Raw genomic sequence first — 12,338 nt, 5'->3', positions numbered from 1 at the left:
ATCTGTGCAGAATGGAAAAACACAATGGAAACCTGAACAGAAATCTGTACCCCAAAGCAGTTCTAGTCTGGAGGTGGTGGGCCATTGTAAGATGGGGAAGAAACTCTCAAGTTCACCTCTTTCTAGAAAAAAAAAAAAAAAAAAGAGAGAGAGACCTGAAGGCTGACCTCTAGCCCCCTTTCTGCTGCGAGCCGGTGGCACAGGGCTGGGAAGCTGGGACTCCCTCCAACCTAGCTCAGGAAACTCGTGCAGTTTTCGTGTGAAGCAGGTTCAGACCTCTTCTGGGTTCTTGCATTTAGGGCCCCAAGGGAATGTATTGGGTGCTCATGCTAGGATGGGGGCTGGTCGCAGTGTTCAGGGGTCTGAATTTCAGGCACTGGTGTGTAAAGCGACCTTCAGTCCTTCAGTTCCTTGTGTTGGGTGTTTGTGAAATGTACTCGTGTAAATTTTTGTGTCTGCTTTCCTCCCTCTGGCAATATCCCCACTGTCATTTCCTATCATATGGCCACATACCCTCATCCCTACATCACTCAGCATGTCCATCACTTAATTATGCTCCATCTTGGTCACAGTTCTTCCAGAAAGCTCAGCTGAAGAGAGTAAGCAAATGCTAAAGGTAATCTACAGTCTCTGTTTTTTCCTGCTGCTCCCTCTGCTTTACCGTGAAATAATTAATGTCTTCTCTGCCTGGAACAATCCAAGCTAACTGAGGGGCTGCCAAACCCTGTGACCCACTAACACTTGAAAATAATGCCTCCCCACTACTGCCATAGGTTCCTGTTGCCAGTGTATCTGTAGGAAAAGGTGTCAATCTAAGGTTGCAAAAGCAGTAACAGAAAAAACAGCCTTAGAAGAAAATATTTTTTTGCCAGAGGGATCCTTATGTTTAATTACTGTCTTATTTAATGCCTATGCTTTTATCACATTGCTTGAAAAACGGCCTGTGTAACCAGAGATCCTCCATCTCCCTGCAGTTCTTCTTTATCCACAGGAGCAGGACATTCCTGGAGATAAAGGGAAACCTCAGAGTTAGAAAAGGCAGATGAGAACTGGGAAAAGTATTGATCAGCTTCTTTGCCTGAACTGAGTCATAAATCTGGCCATACTCAAGCACAAGTTGTTTGTGGCCACTGGACTGAAGCTGCTAAGGAGGAGCAGACTGGGGTCTAGAGGACCTCATTAAAAATATTCAGCAGACTGAGGCATCCTCTGAGTTGTGTTGAATGCCTACAGCATCAACTTCTCTGAGGACAGCAGAGTGGGCACGGATGGCCAAGACACAGATATCGGTGATGGACACATGGTCCCAGCGAAACACTGTCAAAGGAGAGCCAGAGGAGCCAGGAAAGCCATAAAAGCTAACCCTGCTGCTCGTGATTCCCTGATGGACAGGGAATTTCTGGGTTGGGTAGGGGCCTTTGGAGCTCCTTCGTGACACCAGGAGGCTGGGTTATTAATTCATGCTATCCTGCTGCCAGTGCTAAGACAGCACAGCTGTCACCATGTTGTCTGCTTTCTCGTATTGGTACCAAAAAGGAACAGCTTTGCTGTGCTCTGTGCAAGAACAGAACTGGGTGCAGACCCTGCCACTGCAAAACTTGCTCCTTCTAGCCACATCGTGCAAACGTTCCCTTATGCTAGGCTTCCTCTGCCCCGAAACATGGTGTGTTTTACCTCATTTCCAGCCTGGCAGTTTGCAAAGCAAATTTCAACTATCAGCTTCCTTCCTCCTCAGAGCCACAGAGGGCACAAGGTAACAACTTGCTCTGAGGAATTACTTGGCATTGCTTTGGGAAATCCAGCAAGTGGTACACCTGGATTTCCTGCCTTCTCTTCAGTAATAATTAGAAGCCCAGTTAATTTTGACTCTCCCTTGTTCTACTTGTCACAGAGGAAAATCCTGATTTTCCATTCTATGGAAATCAATGGTATCTATGCTAAGTAGTTACAAAACCTTACCGACTTGGCCTGGTGGGCTTTGACACTTCACTGGTCAAAGTCAGAAATACCTCCCTAGAGGACAGGACAATAGAGAAAGATGCTCAGCTTTGGAAAGGAAGAAGGAGCCAGGACAAAACCAGCAGAATGCCGCTGGCACAACCCAGCAGACGTGTGTAAACCAGCACAGCCCACTGCCTCGTGCACTGCTCTACCCGACTAGCAGCAACCAAGGACCTGACCCCACGGCTTGGCAGGCTTCTTCACAGCGTGGACTTCTGCTGCCCCTGCTGTGGGATGCACAGAGCTGTATTGCACACTCTGACACTGCTAAAGCCAGCCCTTACTCATCGCAGCCCCTGAAGTCCCCTCTACTTTGATTAGGGTCTGCAAAGAAAAACATGCAGGCTGCCAAAGCAGTCTCTGAACCAATTGATTCATTTGGAAGTGAATTTAGCTGTTCCAAAACATGGAGTTGTGGTGAACTGAGGAACCCTGGCAGGCTGTGAGGATGGAGATTGTTAATGGTGCTTTGGTTTGGGGCCGCCTCCCCTTTTAATGTGGGTTGCTTCATTTCTTTTGTTAAGGAGGTGGGTGACTTTGCCTCTGTATCACTGGTGAAAAATAATTAGAGGTTTGTCAAGCAGAAAATTCACAGGCAGTGAAGAACAGATAGCATCATGTCTAAGGATTATGTCATGGTTCCGTTGCAGAATTAAGTGATGTGCTGTCTGTCTGATCTTCATAGGGATCGGGCACGTGCAAAACGTTCTGTTTTGTTGTTTTTTCTGTCATTTTGAAATGTTCCATTTTGATTTGAAATGTATTCTGTTATCATTTATATGGAAATGGAAAATCACTTTAAAACAAGATTCATAACTTTGCTTTTTGTTTTGAAAAGGCTGGAATGAGGCATCCTGATAATATGGCATTCTCAGGGAGAGGAACAGAGAAGTTTGATATGGGACATGGCTCTTCTAAAACCAGTTCAGCCTCAGCAAAATGGCTTTTTCTACTGAAACTCTCCCAGCCTGCCTTCAGGGCTGACTGTGCTCCGGGGGCAGAGAGCTAGAGCATCCTGGCAGAATGAACCAGCACTGCAGTGTTTTGATTGCCTCCAGAGCCAGAGCAACAGAAACGTAGTTTTACGCCCTAGTCCCTTAAACAATTCTTCGTGAAGTTTTGACAGCATACATTTCCTGAAATATTGACGAAAGGAGAGCCATGGCCTCAGAAAACCTTGTAGTCAAAAAAGGAGGATGTAGTGTGCTTCTGAACGATAATTTCATAAAATACAGGACCCTGCTTATATATATTCCCTTCATGTGCCCAGTAAATTAACAGTATTGCCAAGTCTTTAAAATCAAATTGTCATTTACGCAATCCATGCTCAAACTATACAGATGTTTTCTCTGAGATAGCGTTGTCCTTACAGCCCTTTATCATAGGATCATAGAATCATAGAATATCCTGAGTTGGAAGGGACCCACAAGGATCATCGAATCCAACTCCTGGCTCCACACAGGACCATCCAAAAATCAGACCATATGTCTGAGAGCGTTGTCCAAACACTTGAACTCCAGCAGGCTCGATGCCATGACCACTGCCCTGGGGAGCCTGTCCCAATGCCCGACCACCTTCTGGGTGCAGAACCTTTCCCTAACACCCAGCCTGACCCTCCCCTGTTATGATATACTGTGAATAGAAAATAAAGTTTTTTATGTTTCTGCAAGACAAATGGACTCCCTGAATGCTATTATAGCCTTTGCATTAACCTTGCTCTGGAAATCGGAGTTAGTGGTGCCACCCTGACATGTTAAGCCAAAGGTAAAAAGGGTTTGTGGCAGACGTCCCCGTCAGGGGCTCCTCTCCATGCCTTCTCCTGGCCATGGCACGTCAGCTGTCTTTGGGCCAAGCCGCCATCACACCCGCAGGTTATATCAGCTCTGGGTCAATTTAATGCAGGCTAGAGACAGAGCCGGGTTGATAAACCTGCTTGTTGGTCTTCTGCTTCTCTTTTCATCCTTGTTTATATGCCCCGCTTGGTTTTGTCACACTTATTGACGAGGCATTCAGTGAGACTGCAGGAAAGTAATCTGCAATCCTGCTGGGCTTTTCTGAGGCTTAAATGCACCGAGAAGAAAGCCGTCTGTGCCTGTTGTAGGAACACATTTGATCCAAACCCTTCAAAAAAAAGTATTTTCAACTTGTATCCCAACCTTTTTCCCCTAACCCCCCTCAGAGACTGCAGGTAGGATGCCACTGCCAAGGAGAAGGAACGGCTCTTTTTTGTCTTTTTTCGTACTTTAACGATGCATTAGTGCAATGACGATAATCTGTGGTGGCAGTTATGGTTGCAGGCTCACAACAGCTTTGGAAAGATGTCTCAGCAGCACAAATGAGGGCCCATACGATTTTCCAAAGCTCAGATCTTTCAATTTTTAAGACTGCTTTCAAGGAGCAATTGGAAATATCCAGCCAAGAGCTGTCTTCCAGCTGGAAAGGGCAAAAATAATTATCAGCACTTCACTGCGAGCAGCACGCTGGGCTTAATTGGAAAGTGCCTGTCTGGTAATTTGCTCAGTAGGTGCAGCATGTGCATCGTGCCCTGTGAGCGCCACAGGACCACGCTCGTGCGTTCCCTAACCACGCTAATCCATGAAGGCAGCATGGTACGTTTCCACTGCTGCATCCTGACTTTAATCAAAACTGAAGGGAAGAAAATGTGCCAATTCTTGGGCGGAATCAGGAGAGAGAAAGGCCTCTTACAAACAGCTCCTCCTTGTTCTTCCCTCCAGACAGCCACCACAGGAACATCCAGGGTGATTTTCTTTAAGATGTCAGGGATTTCTCAACCCGAATTGCACCTCGGCTCTCATTTATCCCAACTTCTGCCCCAGGGGTTGCGCTGTGCCTTAGCAGGACACCTGAGCACATAGAAGAGCGGGGCCCGGGACTGATCCTGCTGCTGAGCCGCTTCCTGGGATCGCAGCTGCCACACCGTGGTGCAGATGGCAGCGCCATTTTCAGAGCTATAAACAGTATCATTGTCATAGCTCTTTGAATGGTACTGCCATATGTACTGGAAAACCAGCATTTATGCTTGTGAGGGCTTGGGGCCAGCTGGATTTTCTCCCCATTTGGATGAAGTCGGTTCCTGAAGTATGAATGAAAGCCGTGTGCTGCTTTAGAGTAATTCCCTCCTCAGCGCCTGTTTTTGAGTCTCCAAGGATCATCATGTTCCCACCTGGCTCCCAACCAGCAAAACCCAAGTGTCCTGCACATGGAGAGATCGCTGTTGCATCTAAACCTCCCTGCTCGGTTTGAGGAGCAGCAGAAAGTTCATGGAAATTTTGATAGCAAATCAGTCAGGCTTTGCATGTTTTTCTTTAGGAAGTGTTGTGCTTTTCCCTTAAAACGTGTTTGCCTGTGTGTGTGGTATGTCTGTACGAGTGGAGAGAAAGCGCTCATCTTAATCAGCCATCAGGAGCCGTACGCCCGCCCTGGTGGCCAGTGCAGTTCCCACTGGGCTCTTTTCCATTTGTATGGCTGCAGCAATAACAGCCAGTGCAGCAAAGGGACAGAGGCACAACAATAAGGAGGCACAAACGAAAACCCCACAGTGCTCATTTTTTGCTGACTCGGCAAGGAAGAGGGAGAAGCAATCGGCTTTGGGCTTTGCTAAGAGAAGGCACCAGCATGGCCTTGCCAAGCAGGAGGTGGGAAGGAAATGTCCTGTTTGCAGTGAGCCCATCCCAAAGCCCGGGGTCTGGCACTGTGGAGGCTGTGTGCTCACACGAGGGCTCACTGTGTACCAGGTTTCCTGGCAGTCGGTCCGTGCTGGGAGGTGATTAGGACATAACCCCATGGGGACGGGGGTGCAGGTGGAAGCAGCTCGCAGGAAATGTTTATGGAACAAGAGCAAATCTGTAAACCCATCTGGGCGCTGGCCAAACCTTTTGGCTGATGAAAGCCAGATTATCTCTGTTTAATATTAACCTGAATTCTACTTCAGAAGAACCTACAGAGATCTTAGAGCCACAGAACCAGGCAGTGTGTTTCTGATTCTGTGTGTATACCAGCAATAGGTTATGATGAGATGACTGATGAGTCCAGGCATTTGTGATAAACACACAGTTTACTTGGCCACCCGTTTAGAGACATATTCTAAGACCTAATTAATTCTTTCAGTTGCTGGATTAAACTATTGGGCAAAACATCCCATCAAACAGAGAACATTATATGGTATGCTACTCTAATTAAATAAAGAGATTACTGTGCTTGAGAGATGCCCGCAACACTTAATGAGGATTAATTAAGCAACATGATTTACAGCTGGAGAAGATGAAACTGAGCAGTTCAAAACTGGCTAGGCAAAGCAGCTGTGACACGCTCAGGTCATGAAGGCACATACCGGGAACACGCTGTTCAGTAGCACTGCTACAGCAGCCTCACCAACCAAGTTTGTTTAATGAGGAGCTTATGTTTAGCCCCAGAACACACCCATTTTTTGGCCAAACACATACATATCTATAAACCAGCTAGAAGTTAAGACTTTGGCAGCTGGAGACTTGAAGCACAGATAAAGTGCTGCCAAAACACATACAAAATTTCCTTTACAAGCCCTCCCTGAGACAGCAGCTAGATTAGCCTGTTCTTAATTTCTCTGATCTTTTCCTCTGATAGCAGCACAGTTTATCCGTGTGACAGAATTATTACACCCCAGGCATGCCAGCTGTATGAAAGGGCTGGAAGAAATTAATGTTTCTTGGCCTATTCAGAATGAAGAGAGTTCAAGTGATTGGTGTCATCAGTTCTCACTTCAGGAGAGAAATCCCATGGAATCACTCCCATAAAAAGAAAGCAAGATGCTTAGCTGTTCTCAGCCAAACTAAATAAATCAAAAGGAAGCTTGAGATTTTTTTATTTTTATTTTTTCCCAGGAGCTGGGGAATCCCTATCCAGAAATCCCCATTTGATCTGTGGCACACCTTTTGCAGCACCTTTAGCAGCACATGTGCTCAGGGCATGCCCATGTCCCAGGCAGAAATCTGCAGCTATTTCTTGGGTGTCCCCATATTTTTTTTTTTCTCAGCTTGTAGTATTGCAATCCTAATGCCTATATAATACATTATCTGACTAGATAGTCTCTGTAAATATTTTATTTCTCAGCCCTGACAGTCTCATTTTTTAAGAACAGCTTTTTCCCTAAGCCATGCGTCCTCCTGAATCATCTGGCTGCTGTCTCCGTATCAGTATTCTGGTTTTGTGTCTCCATGGCTTGTTCGCAGCCACACAGTCTGAAATTCCCACAGGAGTTAAGCAGCAATATATTACCAAGTGTCGTAGCTTTCAGACTGTTGTTAGTCACTGTGAGATCTCGCTTAGTGGTTTTCAATCACTCCCAAGTTGGAAAGCTCAGTGAGAAAAACACTTTGCTACAACACAGGCAGCTGGAATTGCTTCAGTGCTGGTAACTGAATTGCTCTCTGGGTGTACATGAGGCGACTGGAGGCCATTTGGAGCCACCAGAAATTCCGAGTTTCCCTGATGTGATTGGTATGATTGTGCACAAAGCTGGGAGCTTTGTGATGATCCAGCTGCTTCGAACGCCTGCCCCGACAAGGCGGGTAGCTCCCGGCTGTTCCGAGGGGAAGTCGCGCCTGGCTGCTTTGGAGAGGTGCTGAGGGAGCTGGGGAAAGTGGACAGATGAGGGACGGAAGCGGGTTCAAGAAGAGAAGTATGAAAATGTCAGCTGTGGGGCTGTTTCTGAGCTACTGACAAGGACAAATCCAGACACTGTTACTTTTTGAGAATGGACAAGGAGCCAGGTTATAGGTAATGTCCTTCAGCAGAAAATACGGAAGAAAATGTTGTTGAGCATATATCTGACTGTTACTTGGGTGAGAAGGTCACATTACTGCCCCTCTCTTGAGTCAGTGTCTTCCGCATCCCAAATTCTTCACATTATTGTGTCTTTACACATCGATAACTTCTAAGGGAGAGGCAGCAATAAGCTCCCGAGGCCCTTTTAGTCGTTTCAACCTTACTTTGCTGCCGTTTGCTCGGTGCAGTTTTAAAGTCATCTTACCTCCCCGTGAGCTTAAGAGTCAACGGGACTCTTGGGAAGAGGCTCACAGGCCTCTGTGCTGAGTGTGCCCTGCTCTCACCGTGCTGGCTGTCAGCACCTCCAAGGGCCCAGGGTCCTCCCCTCACACCAGTTTAATTGGGTTAATTGGGTGCATTTGCTCTCGGTTGGAGAACACTCAGACATAGAGAAGGGCAGGTTTCCAGGTCAACATTAGCACGCATGACTCTCTGCTCTCTGTTTTGTTTGTGCCTCCAAAACAATGCATGTTCCTTTATCTTCTTGCTCCATGGAGTAATAGTTTTTATTTTCTCTTGTGTTAATCTTGTTTTCGTGTCTAACCTAAGCCTTCCCTTCCGCTCACACTCCAGTCCTTTGTAGCCTCGTGTCTCCCTGTCACCTCGCAGTGGGAGCTGTGGGAGCACAACCCCAGCGCTCTCCAGGTCGAGTCCATCTTCAAAACAGGAACATTTAAGCAAGAGCTCAGTGCTGATCATCTCGATATCACAGGGATGTTTGGGAACTTTTAATTTTGTTGCTATCTGTGGTTGAAATCACACTTCTCAAACGTGCTCGTTAGCCAAGGATGTGGCAATGTCCTCCCCAGCTAATACTAGGTTCAGCTATTAGCTTTAAGATAGCTCAGTTTTGGATAGGAAACAGTACCACAATTCAGAGATCCAAAAGTAAATATTTGGGTTTGTTCATTTATATACAACAAGAGATTACAAGCACAAGCAAAGGTCTTAGAGGCGCAACGTGAGAAAGCCACATGCTCTGGCAAAATCAGAGGCCTTTGCTCTAGAATAAATCATTTCACTTTAAAAATAATTAGTACTGTCAGACCACGCTAAAAAGCAACAGAAGTGCAACCTAACAATTTAAGGTGAGCATTGATAAAATAATAAAAACAAATGTCTGCAAAGTAGGGCACATCTCTTATTATTTCTATTATAAGGGCTACTACACTTTCACATTTTTATAGAAACAGAGATGAGTTTACGTAAAAAGGGGGCAAAACCTTGTATTTTATACATGTGTAGATCTAGCTAATAATGCAGGTGTGTGATCCTTTAATAAGTTATTAGGCAAAGTATACCTTAAATTAGCCTCAATGTAATGCAAAGAACTGTAGGTACAAAATCAGGTTTACTTCTTAAGAGGATGGACAGGAGACTGCTGCAGTTGAACCAAAACTTAAGTCAGTTGCATTTGAAGCCTGCTGGCTAAAATGCAATTTTCTGTTCCATTTGATACATGTATCATTGCTTCGCTTTTCCTCAAGAATGGGAACAAACATAAATCTGAGCAACATTTATTTACTAAGGCAGAGGCTAAGGCAGGGATTTATAGAATATGTCACCTCCTCTGAAGCAGAAAATAGAGGCCCAGAAGCAGCCAAGGAAGGGACTATCACAATCTTCAGAAGTCTGAACTTATTAGTTTGCTTTTGCACTTTAAATTTGAAGGCAGTATATAAAGCGATGTATGGGAAGGGAGTGCTGGCTTTCTGAGCCATGGAGAAATACATCTGTAGAAGGACTAAAAGACATCACAAAGTAGCCCAGTGTTAACAGCAGGTATATGCGGAATAAGCACACAGGAGCACAAAATGCAGAGACACACACTGAGTGCTACTCCACCTGCTTGCTCCAGGGCTCAGAAAAGCTGCGGCACATGGGGTCAGGGATGTGCCTGAATTATGGCCCAGCATGTGATCGTGGTCCTCTGGACATCAGGACTGGGGAATGGGGGCCTCCACCAAGAGGCTCATTATGGGAGGGGGAAAGAAAGCATTTTGGTTAGCCCCATTCAGGAAAAACAGTTCTGCCTGAAGGCACCAACCTCCAAGGCAGCACATTCAGGTACTTTCACCATGATGGCCAACAGCACAAGAAGGCACAATCTGAGCTCACAAAAAAAGGTATTTTCAGTCCTTATCTGAACTCATAGCTGTGTTTGACTGCTGGAGCAGCATTTTCTGTTTAAGCACCCTCCTTCAGTTGGGGAAGGCCCCAGGCAGCAGCAGCCTCGGGAGCCCCTTTAGTTAGGCAGAGGGGCAGAGCACAGCCGACATGAGCGGATGTCTTCAGAGAAAAAATCTTCAAGGACACGGTCAAGAAACTGCCCAGTAGAGCAAGCCTGACCAACACGATCTCCCTGGCTCAGGCTAAAGGACTTAAAAGTGCATAAACTGAGGAAAAGCGCACATCGGGTTTTGCTCACATAACGTCTGTTTTTGGTTTTACGTTTTAAACATTCTTTGTTTAAATAAGAAACTGTATTTCTTCTGCTGGGTAGACTATAAAGAAATTTCTTAAGAACGCTGTTAGCAATTCTCGTGTAGATAGACATGCCATTTGTAGACCAAAAGGAGATTTTGCATCTGAGGCTTGGTGGGATGTCCTCTCTTCTTTCCTGGCAGCTGTACTTGCATATCTGTGACTGGGTTTTTGTGTGTTTTTTGATAAACCACTTCTGCTGCAGAGAATGTTTGTACCTGTGCTGAGAAGTGATGAGGCTTTGAAAAAGCTGGTCTTGCAGAGTAGAGTTTGCCAGATACAAGATTTGGTGACTTTTGGCTTATCTGTGCTATCTGAAGTAAATCGGTCTCTTTACTCTAAATCTGTATGATATTTAAAGCATGCAATGTATATTTCCACAACACAAATGGCAAATATATTTATTATCTGTCTTGAGAGTTAACATTCAGCTTTAGGTACCACATACTGTTGTAATTGCAATTACAGCTATGTGACCAGCATGCCAATGAAAACATATATGCCACGGACCGATTCCAGCAAACTCCAGAACTTCACATACACTTAAAGGACTTGGCTGAGTCAATTCAAAGGCTCAATATTCATAAAATATTTCTGGATTATTTTCTGCCAGCATTTCACTTTATGTCAAACAGAATAAATGACTAGTTTCACCTGAAGATTAATTTCTCCATCTTGTATTTCTGTAATAAAACTGAAAACTTAATCATGACAGGAGGGGAAGGAATATAACTTTACCAATAATTATTGTATGCGTTTCTCCCAGCTGGTCACCAGGTATTTTGATTGCACTCGTTACCTCCTCCTATGACCAAAATCAATACACAGATCAATACAGCTCTTAATTGTCATGCTCCTATCTACAAGGAATTTGTGTTCCCCTCAGAAGGGTTTGCCTGGAGTTTTTTATGAAACCCACAAGAGAAAAAACCTCTCTCTGAGCATGCTCCCCAGTTTCTTGGATTCCCCCCACACTCCCCAAAGCATTAGAAATTATTTGCAGCTATGCTCTTTCCTCCTTAGACTTTAACCTCTCCTGACACTTGGAGAAGAGTTCTCGAACATGATGTATTCAAATGTTCATACTGAGCTTGACATCTTTCCTTTAGGACATCTTCAGGAAAGATGATTTCTGCTTGCTGTGATGCTCAGATTAAATTTTTTCCTTAGGTCCTTCTTGCATACAGAAGTTCAGAGAGCCCCTGAGCTTGGAGGAGAGCAGTGGCTGGCATCGCTGGTATGACATCCTCACTAGCAGATGTCCAGGAACAGTCCTGTTGAGATTGGAAAGGCTGAAGCCAGATAACAGACTATCATCACAGGATGGTTGGGGATATAGCTAACAGAAAATGGGGACTTAGTAACCTCTGAATCATACTGAAACGAAGCAGCCATCAAAGGCACCTCCTGTCCTCCTCAGCACACTCCTGAAGACAATCTAACCTAACTGTGAAATAGCTCTTGGCAGGGAAAGAGGATGAGCAAACGAAGCATCATATTGCTGAAGAACAACAGGGGAACAAAAACACAGCCACCAAGCAACATGTACTTATTGGCTTGCTGAGGGATCAGTTTTAATCAAGCTAAAAATGAGGAGCACCTTTCTGTGAAAGCAATGCAGCGAATTAATGCTAGGGAGTAGGGCGTGTATAGGAGGGAGGGTAGGGATGGGCAGCACAGGTCTCTGCTGCCCTTACTGCACTGAGGAAAAACGGTGTTCATTTATCAAACCAAGACTGCGTGGAGGAGAATATGGAGATTTTACTCAAATTAAGCACCCACTTCAAATGTCACCATCTGTGGTATGACATTTAATCCTAATAACATACTTACAAAATAAACTAGTTATGAGCACAGCTTAAAATTTTGCCATGTTAATGTTTGTTGGTTTTTTTTGTGATATGACGTGTGAAATATTACGAATTCATGTCCAGAAGGCTATGAAAGAGAAGCAGCCTAAAGACAGGAATGTGCTAGTTAATGCATATCATAGAAATAATAACCAAAAAAGTGGCAACTTCCCATTCAAC

The 12,338-nt window shown here is 45.0% G+C and overlaps 1 protein-coding gene across 4 annotated transcripts in view; it reads left to right on the top strand.

Moving 5' to 3' along the window:
* The window catches only part of HTR4 (5-hydroxytryptamine receptor 4), a 167,867-nt gene that overhangs the window by 139,646 nt on the left and 15,883 nt on the right, over positions 1-12,338 (top strand). The gene's annotated exons all lie outside the window — the stretch shown is intronic.

This window comes from Anser cygnoides, chromosome 14, assembly GCF_040182565.1.
Source record: "Anser cygnoides isolate HZ-2024a breed goose chromosome 14, Taihu_goose_T2T_genome, whole genome shotgun sequence".
Taxonomy (NCBI): domain Eukaryota; kingdom Metazoa; phylum Chordata; class Aves; order Anseriformes; family Anatidae; genus Anser; species Anser cygnoides.
The sequence above is the reverse complement of the archived record's forward strand: the minus strand, read 5'-3'. Positions and strand labels throughout refer to the sequence as shown.